Source organism: Camelus ferus, chromosome 3, assembly GCF_009834535.1.
Source record: "Camelus ferus isolate YT-003-E chromosome 3, BCGSAC_Cfer_1.0, whole genome shotgun sequence".
NCBI classification, from domain to species: Eukaryota; Metazoa; Chordata; class Mammalia; order Artiodactyla; family Camelidae; genus Camelus; species Camelus ferus.
In genome coordinates, this window is record NC_045698.1 from 90,844,114 (window position 1) to 90,856,636 (window position 12,523).

The following is a 12,523-nucleotide window of genomic DNA, read 5'->3' on the forward strand; positions in this document are numbered from 1 at the left end:
TGATTTGCGCCCTCTCTCTTTCTTAATGAGTCTGGCTAAATGTTTATCAGTTTTGTTTATACTTTCAAAGAACCAGCTATTAGTTTCATTGATCTTTTCTATGGATTTTTTTAGTCTCTATTTCATTTGTTTCTGCTCTAATCTTTATGATTTCTTTTCTTCTACTAACTTTGGGTTTTGTCAGTGTTCTTCTAGTTCCTTTGGACGGAAGGTTAGGTTGTTTATTTGAAATTTTTCTTGTTTCCTGAAGTAGGCTTGTATCATTATAAACTTCCCTCTTAGGACTGCACAAAACATAATGAAGCCAGTTCCTGACATAGCTTGCAGCAGGGTCTGGAGTGTCCTAAAGCTGTGTCAGCCCATTGGTGCATGGGACTGGATCCAGGGGCATCTGGCTGAGGGGCCCATGGTGTCTCACAGCTGCTATTGGCCTGTTGAAGGATGGGCTGTGTCCTGCCACTAAAGACTATGGGACTATGGGGTTCCTGGGGCTGGTGTCTCCCTGCTGGGTTGATGGGGTCTGGGCCCAGTAGATCCTGGGGCTGGTGCCTGCCAACACTGGGCAGAGCTGGGTTCCAGGGGCTCTGGATGCAGGGCCTGGGGGTCCCAGAGCTGGTGTTGACCCACTGGTGGGTGGGGCAAGGCCTATGGGGTCCAGGGCTAGTGCCAACTCAGTGGTAGGCAGAGCTGGGTCCCAGGGTCTGTGGATGCAGGGCCCTATGGTTCTCAGGGCTAGTGCCTGTCCAGTGATGCATGGCCCAGGTCCTGGGCCCTCTAATGGACAGAGCCATGCCCCAGGATTGTTGTAGACTTGGAGTCTTAAGGCAGCCTGCCTACTGGTAGGTGGGACTGTATCCCTGCCCTGCTAGTTGCTTGGCCTGAGGCATTCCCATTTTGGTGCCCACAGGCTGGTGAGCAGGGCCAGGTCCTGATGCTAGTAAGCTAGAGGGAGGATTCAAAATGGTGCTTGCCTCTCCTGGTGACTCTCCAAGTACATCACATAGCTCTGACCCAGACTCCTTTTCGATTACTGCCTGTGCCCTGGGTCCTGGAGTGTATGAGATTTTGTGTACACCCTTTAAGAGGAGAGCCTCTATTTCCTACAGCCCTCTGGGTCTCCTGAATGTAAGCTCCACTGGCCTTCAAAGCCAAACGTTCTGGGGACTCATCTCATCTGTGCAGGACCCCTAGGCTGGGGAGCCCGACGTGGTGTTTGGATCTCTCACTCCTTGGGGAGAACCTCTGCAATTGTAATTATCCTCCCACTTGTGGGTCACCCACTCAGGGAATGAGTCTTTACTATACCGCATCTTCCCCTCCTACCCACCTCACTGTGGTTCCTTCTTTATAAATTTAGTTGTACATTATTTCTGCTAGATTCCAGTCTTATCAATAGTTGTTCTGTAAATGGCTGTAATTTTGGTGTGCCTTTGCGAGGAGTTAAGCTCAGAGTCTTCCTACTCTGCTATCTGTTTTGTTTTGTTTTGTTTTGTTTTGTTTTTGAAGTATAGTTACAGTGTGTCTGTTTCTGGTGTACAGAACAATGTCCTAGTCATGCACATGCATACATATATTTGTTTTCATATTCTTTTTCATTAAAGGTTATTATAAGATATTGAATATAGTTGCCTATGCTATACAGAAGAAATTTTTTTAGAAATCTATTTTATATATAATGGCTAACATTTACAAATCTCAAACTCCCAAATTTATCCCTTCCCGACCCCTTTCCCCAGTAACAATAAGATTGTTTTTTAGGTGAGATCATTAGTGTCCTCTTTTTTTTTTTTTTTTTTTTTTTTTAGATTCCACATATGAGTGATATCATATGGTATTTTTCCTTTCTGGCTTACTTCATTTAGAATGACGATCTCTAAATCCATCCATGTTGCTGCAAATGGCATTATTTTATTCTTTTTTATGGCTGAGCAGTATTCCAGTACTCTGCCATCTTGGCCAAGCTCTGATAAAAGTTTTTATTTAAAAAGAAAGTGCAATTTATGTTACATTGTTAGCCACTGTGATCTAGGCATAGTGACTTGAACAAAATATATATTAAAAAAAATTGTTACTGGTAACATTGTATATTAAACCAGCAAATAAGCCCATAACCTTGTTATATTTCAAGATTTTAAAGTCATCAGTTACCATTTAATTAAGTCCGGCATCAGGAAGCTCCCTGATTGACAGCAACTTACATATAACCCCGCACTTGTTGCTCACTCTAAGTGCACCTCAGCACCCCTTTCTGAAGAATAAATTTCTGGCTCTTTACAGTAAGAATAAAGTCTGGTCATTTTTTTTCTGGAAACTGTAGAGCTTTATTACTTCCCTCCACAATAGTGAACAAGTAAGTCTGAAAAAGTACAATTCAGTTAAATGGGTCATTAACTGTTGCACTCAGCACTTGGGCTGCTATAAATGTCATTTGCAGAAACATGTTGTGGCTTTGATACACACACAATGCAGGAAAAGAAAAGTTGTGGGTTGCCACAGCAACTGTAATGTAGGTATATGTTGGCATAAAGTCTTGATTAATTCTGCTGATGATCACTGTAAATCCTCTATATTTTATATCAGTATGGTTGAGTAATGGTTGGTTCAGGAATTACTTAGAAGTATTGAATTTCTATAAATGTAACCTGTCAGCGCATAATGCTCTGGTCTCACACTTGCACTTAATTATGTCATTTGTTTTAGGAATGACCCTGTTTAAAAAATACTTTTGACTTTTTTCTCTCAGAAAATATTTCCAAGCAAGCAGCACATAACACTTATTTCCATCTGCAATAGCACATTTAGCTAATGTGATTTTATAGCACCTTGATGGAACATCCTATTATAGATGTAGAAAATGAGACAGAATGACAGAAGATAATAAATTATTTAAGATCACAAAGTAAATCAGGGCAGAACTGTTGCTGGTATTTTGCTCAGGGCAAGCCATTCTCAAAGTGGTGTTTTTGTGAAACACGTGCTGTACCTGATTGCTAGAGCACAATTATACATGATCGCTGCCTATGTATATTTGACTGTAATCTCAAGTTATACACACTTGTTTGTGTGTCTCCCAGCTCTAGATGTTTCCAGGAGTACTTCACCTGAGACTCAATGTTCTGCTCATCCATTCTGTTACGAGTGTAAATTAGGTAGTTTTCCAGAGAAACAGAACCAATGTACATAAATATTTGTATTTATTATAGGAATTGGCTCATGCCATTTATGGGGGCCAAGAAGTCCCACAGTCTGCCATCTCCAAGGTGGAGAACCAGGAAAGCAGGTGATATCACTCAGGCCCAGTCCAAAGGCCTAAGAATCGGGGTGGGAGTGGAAGAGCCATATGGTGTCAGTCCTGGTCCAAGTCTGAAAGCCGGAGGACCAGGAGCACTCATGTCTGAGGGCAGGAGAAGATGGATGTCTCAGCTCAGAGAGCAGATTTGCCCTTCCTCCACCTTCTGTCCTGTCCAGGTATTAAATATGTTGGGTGATGCCAGTCATACTGGTAAGGAAGCTCTGCTTTACTCAGTGTATGGGTTCAAATGCTAACCTCTTCTGGAAACACCCTCACAGACACACCTAGAAATAAGGTCTTACCGGCTACCTGTGCATCCTTTAGCCAATCAGGTTGACAAATAAAAGTAATCATCACACCCAGCCAAATCAGTATTTATTAGCAACACCCTCTACTATGCAAAGTACACCTCCAGATACTGTGCAAAATATACAGGAAGTGAGAAATGTGAAGTGCCCTCAGAGTTTACAACGTGCTACTCTCTTGTGTGAGACCACTCTCTGTGGGGAAAAAACCAACAAGCACTACCAGAATACGCCCTCTCTCCAGAGGAAGAAGCTTTCTTGAACTACTTCTTTTACAGGGTGAGGAGCTTCATGCCTAACAGAATATCCTCTGACTTTGTTTCATCTTTTCACCTCTACAATTACAAAGAGGAAAATGTTTTTACTTACTTGTGAAAATGAATTATTCTATCTCATTTTTTCCCTCTATTTGTAGCTCTCTTTTCCTCCTTGCCATCAGCTGTTTTCCGGAGCTGAATTATGTAAATTTAATATTTTATTTATTGTTAAATACTAGTCTTGAACGGAACATGGCAAGCTGATTCATATGTATACTTAAAGTCAGAAATGATTTGAATAACTAAACTCTGAGGAATATTCACAATACACATTGTGTTAAGTTATATATTTTAGTGTGATAAGGTGACTAGCAATATAAATAATGTGTCACTCCCCAAAACTTTCAGACAGTTCTGACTCATCAGTACATAATGCTCGCATAGATGAGTGCTCCTAGAAATTGTTTAGATTCATGAGAAGGAGTAGCTGAGTTTTTCTACTTTAATGTCTCTGTGAAGACAAGAAATTTCTACTCTGTCAAATTTCAGTATTAAAATAGAATCTCATAATGCAAAGATAAAACACATTTTGCACAAACTCAAAGTCAGTAAGAAGTTCTTAGCAATCCCAAAGTCCCTGAGTCCTGAGATAGAGTATTCCAGATTAGATAGGGACATTGCCTTTTGCCACTCGACTGCCTGGGATGACTCCCAGCTTACCCACTAGTTTTCTGTGCACAGTCAGGTTATCTAACTTCTCTGTGCCTCAACTTCTTCATCTGTAAAGGGAGAATAATAATCCCTACTTGGAATGAGTTAATTAATACATTTTAACTAAAAACAGTGCCTGGCACATTGTAAGTTCTTAATACATTAGATATTATTTGCATCATTTGATAATGACAGTCAAGGAAAACAGCTATTGCTAAATGAAATTTAAACAAAATGAATGCAAGTGAAGACTCACACATTACTACACTTGCATTTGTATTTCTGCTATGCATCTGTTGCAGATGAGTACCCTGTAATCGTGTTTTAGTCTCAGAGGACACACTGTCTGCTTCCTGTCCAGATCTTATATGTCAACAGGCTTCTTTAACAGTGACAAGTGACTGGCATAGACACAGGAGGACATGAGTTTGGGCCATGGCACCCTTAACTTCTCAATGCCATGCCCAGCGATTCCCTCAGAAAGACAAGTACAGATGACAGTATCATTGTCCACCTTCATCCCACCGCTTATCCAGTCTTGGCTTTCACTCTGCTTGCTGCCAAGCTTCTAGATTTGTCCAAGAATCAAGTTTTCAGGCCCCCCCCCCGAAAGGTACAATGAGTACTGACTGATTTCTTAGCTAATGTAATGAAATCATTGTCGCCCCATCTATTTTCTTAAAATAGCAGATTATTTTCTCTCCTTCCTAGCACTGTTTCTTAGCTAATTTATTGACTCATCATCACCCTATCCATTTACCTAAAATAGAAAATGGTTCTTTCTTCTTCCTTTCTAGTCCGTGAAGCATAACTGTTTTTTCTTTCTTCTATTCCCACCTGATGTTTTAATCAGGAGCATCTTCAAACCAGAATTACATGTCAGTGACCACCCTAAAGACCTCTTCCTTCATCCTTCCCTAAATATGCCTGGGGCATGACCTCCCCTCCTGGGATCAGGCATTTATCTACCGGATGAATACTGGGGGAGAGTGTGCAGGAGCATAGCTGTCACCTTGGAAAGCTGACTTCCCATTGATCTGGCTTTCTTATAACCAACATTATAAATCAGATAAAAAGTACAATCTTCTACGTAAAACAAAGTCTCCCCCAGAATGGCTTGTTACCATAGATGAACTATTCGTGTTCTTTTTAAAGCCCAGTCCCTCATGTGCTTATGTACTAGATCCTCTTCCCTCTCACCCAATGAAAGACATTGCTTCAGTCGTTCCTGCTCCCTAGTCCGTGTTATCAGTTTTTTCACTCTCGACTAAATCATTTCCATCAGCCAACAAGTATGCTATCATTTTTACCATCTTTAATGAAATGAACAAAAAACTCCTTTTGACCTACTTTTCCCTTCACCTACTGCCCAAATTCTTTACAGTTAAACTCCTTAATTGCCATTCCGTCTCCAGTGTTTCCCTTCCTGCCCTCTACTGAACCTACTTCAGTGAAGCTTTTGCCTACACTACTCCACTAAAATTGTTCTTGTCAAGGCCATCAGGTGACCTCGTATTGATCATCCCAATGGTCAAGTCTCTGTCCCCGTCTTACCTGACCAGCAACATTTCATGATATTGATCATCCCTCCTCCTTGCTATGCTTTCTTCTCTTGGTTTCCAGGACACCACACTCTCTTAGTCTTCCTCCTCCTCGCCATTTCTTCTCATTCTCTGGCTGACCTGTTAGTGTTGCAGTGCCTCAGGCTCAGCCTAAGGCCCTCTCTTCTCTGTTCAGACTCACTGCCTGGATGATCTCATCTGTTCTCTGAGCTGTAAATGCCACCTCTAATCTGGCAACTTCCAAATGTCCCTCTGCAGCCCAGATCTCCCTCTTGAATCCTGAGTTACAAATCCAACTACCTATTCAGCATCTCTGTTTGAATATCTAATAGGCATCTCATACTTTACAGACCTCAGATAAAACTCTAGATCTTACACTTCAAACTTGGGCTATCAGCAGCCTTCCCCATCTTGGCTTCTTGAAAGTTCCTGAAGGCGTCTTCCTTCCATCTGCTCCAGTAGAAAATCTTAGAGTTAACTTTGACTCCTCTTTATCTCTCACATCCAATTTGTCAGCAAATCCTATTTGACTCTCCCTTCAAATATTACCAGAATGTGAGTACTCACCACCTCCTTGTTTACTACCTTGGTTTGAGCCACCTTCCTCTCTCATTTGGACTAACCTAATAACCTTTTCGCTATTCCTCTTCCTCTAACCTAAACCCCATAGTTAGGAGCCACAGAACTTTAAAAATGTAAGACAGGTCGTATCATTTGTCTGCTCAAAGTCCTCCAATAACTTCCCATTTTAGTCAAAGTAAAAGTGAAAGCCATTAAAACAGGTTCAATGTCCTGCTTAACCTGGCATCCCATTATCTCTCTGACCTTGTGTCTTTCTGCTCTCCCCTTCACTCACTGGTCTCCTTGCTGTTACTCCATTACCTCAGGAACACTTTTGTGTAAGAACTTTGCCCTGGCTAAGCCCTCTGCATAGTTAACTTCCTCTCTCCCTTCTTTTCTTCCCTCAGTGAGGGAATCTTCTCAGTGAGACTTGCCCTAACTACGACTGTGCCCACGCGTGCAATGCACACTCACACACGTGCACACACACACCCCAGTGGCACTTAAGATTTTCCTCATCCTGTTCTACTGTTACTTTTTTCCTGCAGTCATCACCTGCTAATACATTATTTATTTATTTATTTGTTTATTTATGTATTTGTTATTTATCGTCTGTCTCCCCACTAAAATGTAAATTCTTTGAAGACGGAGATCTTTGTTTTGCTCATAGATGTACTTGAAGTATCTATCACAATATATGTATTTGATAAATAGTTGTTGATACATATCCACACAAGTATACATACATGCATACATGTTTAAAATGAAGGATTATTGCCCCCTGATAAAGCCAAATGAGAGCTTTAAGTCCTGTAGTGGAGTGACTATCCTCTAAGATGTTCTAGTGTGAAGTGAGGCCAACACACACCACTGGACCGGTTTGTATTCACTGATTGAGCCACAAGTTAAGTCATCTTCCAGGCCAAGCATTTGAACTATGTTCATGACAAGAATTCTTACTGAGTGGGAAACTGGGTAAAAGAGAAGTCGATTATGTAGCTCCCGGAAGAAATCTGACATAATCTCAAGGAAAGAAGCCTAGCACAATAAACTAAACTCAATAATGAGGCCTGAGGTTTAAAGAGGACTTCTGGGTGTAGTGCCGTGCCTCTGACTCGGCCTCCCACAAGTTCTGTTGTCCTGATCGCCCGCACGAATGTCTGAGGACGGGAAGGTAAGTGGATAATACCAAAGACTGTTTAAGCTGTGTTGCACCTCAGGTCCCAAGGAGCTCTGAGGTGGGATTCTACAAGAGGACAGAACACAGGGAAGAGGAAACTGTCTCCCTACCCACTTTAGAAAAGAAAGGTGAGCGCCAGCAGCCTAAGGCAGATTGGTGGTGATGGTGAAGGATGTTGAGTGGCTGCAAAGGAAAGGGTGACTGCAGTGGGACCCAAAGCAGAAGTCCTGGCCGTGGAGTAGGACGGAGCAGCGGGCACACAGAAGGAGCATCTGGGTAGAGGGACAGCAGTTGGGCCAGCGGCAGCGCATGTGGGGAGACCGAGAGAGGCACTTTGGCAGCAAGGCCAAGCATTAATGGTAGCCTGAGGGAGAGGGGATGAGGGCCCAGCTATGGCAGGCATGGCAGGCATAGGGTGTGAAGTAATGGCCCCCGTGTCAGCAGTGGCGTAGGTGGAGCACAGAGCGGCAGTTCAGGGCAGGGCTGTGGTGCCAGCTCTGGCAGCAGCCCGCTCAGAGTCCGGAGTGGTGGCCTAGAGCCAAGTGGAGGCCAGGGCAAAGTGAAAGCAGTGCCACCCAGAGTGGCCTCACATGGTTTAGGACACTATGTGACAACCTCCAAAAACCCCAGATGTAGGCCTGCAAGAGAAAACCTCAAAAGAGGTGCACGGTTTTATAGTTATGTATGTGAGAGCTTTCAAACTAACGGAATTCAGTCTTCAATATTGTGGTGACTTTATTTGTACCCACGAGCCAGGAAGTTCTAGGGACACTCAATCACAAACTTGTTTGTGACTGCCCTAAAAGGAACTCTATCTCTTGCAGTAGCAGAGTTTCTGAAAATTTTCTCAAAAACAAACAAAAGGCTAATCCTGTGGGTGATTGAATTGCAAGGCAAATGGAATTTACCACTCCTCGGGGTCTTTTTTGTTCAAGTTAGGGCATTGCTTGGAAAGAAGAGGACTTTGAAATTTGACATAGAGACTTTATGGGTAGATTTGGATGAAGCTTGGCCCCTGACCTTTCAATTCAGCCAAGCCTTCTCTTGCAATAGAAGTAGCCCTTCTACCTGCAGTAAAAGGTCAGTGTCCCTTTGCCTGAAGAACCTGAGAGTGGCTTTGCAGGAGGCAGAGCCTCCTTGGACCTATCCCCACCATCTCTTATTGTTTTTCCACCTAGAACTAGACTTAAACCCTGGCAGGCCTCAGGAGGTCAGTTACAAAAAGACCCATGAGAAGGAACCAAATGCACCAAAAGAATAGTGAGCTTTTGTCAATTTTGACTGATTAAAAACATGTGGAATATGTTTGGGACCCTTTGGATCAGGGTGGAAAGAATGTAAAGTAGAATCAGACCAAATTTATAGATTTGTGTGCACAAAGGAGAAATTCTGGGATCCACTATGTTAGCTCAGGAAACTAAGAGTGGCTTTAATAGTTTGCTTGATTGTTCACTGAAACCTGGAAGCAGAGGATGATAGGTTCCTGGGGTGAAAAGGACCAAATTGCACTGCTTAACTGCCGTAGACAAGGTAGGCGTGGTTAATATAATGGAGAGCAAAGCCACAGTGGTACTCAGAACGAGCTGACTCAGAGATCTTTGGTGTTGGCCAATTGCTCGTGGTGTTCCTAGGTCTGAATTAGACAGGCAATGTGCTGAAGTCTTACTTTAGTATAGTGAGTTAGTGTCATTTGTATTTAGTATGATTTGAATAAGCAGGAAACTCTGTGTCTGATGAGCTGAAGTCTGACATGAATCACACAGTAGAGAGTCTTGGCTCCTGAACCAATTCCCAGACTTGAGCTAATTCACAGATCCAGAGATCCTTGAATAAAAGAGAGATCAGGTTCCCCAGAGGAACAATCCTGATGTACAGCCCAGAATATACACTGTAAATCTTCCTCCTAAACTTACCCAAAGGGACCTGCAGTTATTTACCAGGGTGATGTGCATTGCAGATGGTGGAATAACCAAACTGTGGAAATTATGGCACATTGGCTCTAAACTGGCACTAACTCCTAGAGAACCAAATCACCACATGGTCCAGCAGTCAGAGCAGACGCTTATGAAGGTCAGGTGTTTAATGGGATTTTGGCTCCAGTCCACTTCACAGCAAGCTCAGTAGACTCTTGAATTCACCCTATGGTTATTTGTCCAGTTCTGGTAGGCACAGTTGGAATAGACATACTCAGCAGCTAGCAGTAGCCCCACATTGGTTACTTTACTCCTGAAGTAGGAAAAGCCAAAGGAACATCACCACAAACTCACCTCTACTTACCAAATAAATGCTCTTACTGGTTTACTTGTCAGATCAAACCCTGACTGATACAATTACTCAGACCACTTTAAAGCTCACCTGGGGTACTAGCATTATTCTGGCTACAAATAGAATATTGGTCAGTTTAGGAGCTGGCCAATTATAAGGGGCATCATTACCATTAGTAATATTAACGACAATTTTAAAGAAAATCCCTTTGCAAGATGTGGTATTATAAATAAGTAGAAACTTTATGGTCATGAAATCTAACTTCTATATTTGGTAGTTCATGACTCATTGTCAGATTGAATACGTTTGTTTTGTAAAACTAAAATTGAACGTTAATTTATAGAATTTGATTTTATTTTGAACTTTTTGTATTTATCTCTACTGGCAACTTTTCTTACCAAGTATAAAACTGAAAAATTGTGTTTATTTGGGTTATTGAAGTCCAGTGTCTTTCAAATATGGTATAGTTCACCAATTTCTAGAATGCTGGAATTAAAGGTGGTACAGAGAAGTTTGGAAAATGAATTTTTAAAATTAACAATGGCACCCACTATCTTACTGGTAGTGTAGTAACTGTATGAATGAGTGCAGTGTTTGTTAGAGGTACATACCATCTTCCTGGTTAGCAGCTGTGTCTGACGTGTCTTTTGTTGTCTGCCCAACCTACAGCAGCGTGTAAAGAATCTGCCCCATAGACCATAAGCAGAGAGCAGCCTTGGCTCCTGGTAGCTTTCTGGTTCCCATGAAGTCTATCAGAATTTTAGCTTTGGTCTTTGGTTTCTGTAAGGCTCTTATCTGAGTTATTCAGAGGTTCTGTTCCCTTAAGTAAAGGACACTTGGCTCTGAAGGTAATTAAGAATACCTCATTTTTTCTAGAGTGCAAACACCAGCAGCCTAGCCTCTCACCCTCTTTCAGGGCATATACTCTTGTTACTGGAATGAATGTTTGTGTCCCCCTCAAATTCATATTGTGCCCTAACCCCTAGAAGTGGCTGTATTTAGAGAAGGCCCTCTAAGGAAGTAATTGAGGTTGAATGAGGTTATAAGGGCAGGGCCCTGATCCTGTATGAAGAGAACACTCATGCTCCCCAACCTCCCCTCTTCCTCTCCCTAACCATTACTAATAACCATGTTTCTAGCAGAGTCTGGTGGATGCCTGTATCAGTTGTTACCCAGTTTCGAAAACAGAAACCATAAGTTATATTAGAGGGAGGTTAACACAGGGAACTAAGTGCAAAATCATTGGAAAGGTTAAGGAGCAAAAAGGTAAAAGTGCTGTTTACACAGAGCCCAGGTATACCGTGCTTCTGGGCAGCTGGGACACAGCTGCTCCTGCTGCTCCTGCTGCTCGAGCCAGGAACAGAAGGAAACAAATGGCTCCTCTTCTTTTGCCACCTTTTTAATCCTTTCCATTGTCTCCCACTGGCAGAATCTAAACAAAGCACAGCAAGGGAACATGGGAAGTACAGTTGTCAGGCTTCCAGCCCCCTGTGATAGAGAAAACACCAGTGCAGGAATGAAGCTGACAGCTAAACGTCAAAAAAGCTGCACAATATCCTTATTCAGATTAGGAAAGATTCTATCCATTTATAGTCTTCTAATCGTTTTCTTTTTCTACACCTAATGAGATGATAAAACCGCTTTTCTTTTTTTAATCTTTTAGTGAGAACAGTAATGAATTATGTTAAAGATTTTCTCACTGATGAAATTTGCTTTACATTCCTGCTCTAAAATCTACTTTGTCATGGTAGATTTATAAACATATATACACATATATGTATATATGTATATGGTTTCTCTGTATGTATATGTATATATATAATAAATCTGGGTTTTGTTGTTGTTGTTGTCACTTAGAAAAGTCTTCCTCAATTCAAGATTTTTAGTAAATATTTTATGTTTTCTTATAGTATGTTTGTAGTTTAACTTTTTACATTTAAATCTTTGATCCACCTAGAGTTTATTTTGGTGTGATGTTTTAGGTAGATAGAGATTAAATTTATTTCTCCTTGGTAGCTACCAGTTTTGCTAGCACACTAACTGCTTAATCCATCTTTTCCACAAGACTTGGAGTACGACCTTTGTCGTATACTAAATCCCAACATATGATACAACAATTTCTGTGCTTTCTGTTCTGTTCCACTGACCTGTCTGTGCGTTCACATGCCAGTATCACGTTACTCTGCTATCTTCATAAAATTTTCGAATGTCTGGTAGAGAGAGCTCCCACTCTTTACTCTTCTGTTTCAAATTTTGTCAACTATTTTGCCTTATTTTGTCTATAGACTTTCAAATAAGTTTAGCTTTTAAAAAAATAACATTTTTTTGAGGGGGAAGGGAAATCACCTTATTTTAAACACCCAAACTGTCATTTTTGTTGTTTTCTTAGG

The 12,523-nt window shown here is 41.5% G+C and overlaps 2 protein-coding genes across 4 annotated transcripts in view; both read left to right on the top strand.

Annotated features, from left to right (window-relative positions):
* Nucleotides 1-12,523, top strand: part of LYRM7 (LYR motif containing 7) — a 56,538-nt gene that overhangs the window by 31,643 nt on the left and 12,372 nt on the right. The gene's annotated exons all lie outside the window — the stretch shown is intronic.
* CDC42SE2 (CDC42 small effector 2) overlaps nt 7,335-12,523 on the top strand; it is a 115,867-nt gene continuing 110,678 nt past the window's right edge. Inside the window, exon 1 of the mRNA XM_032476657.1 lies at nt 7,335-7,862. The gene's annotated coding sequence lies outside the window, so the exon portion shown is untranslated. The remainder of the gene's footprint in view (nt 7,863-12,523) is intronic.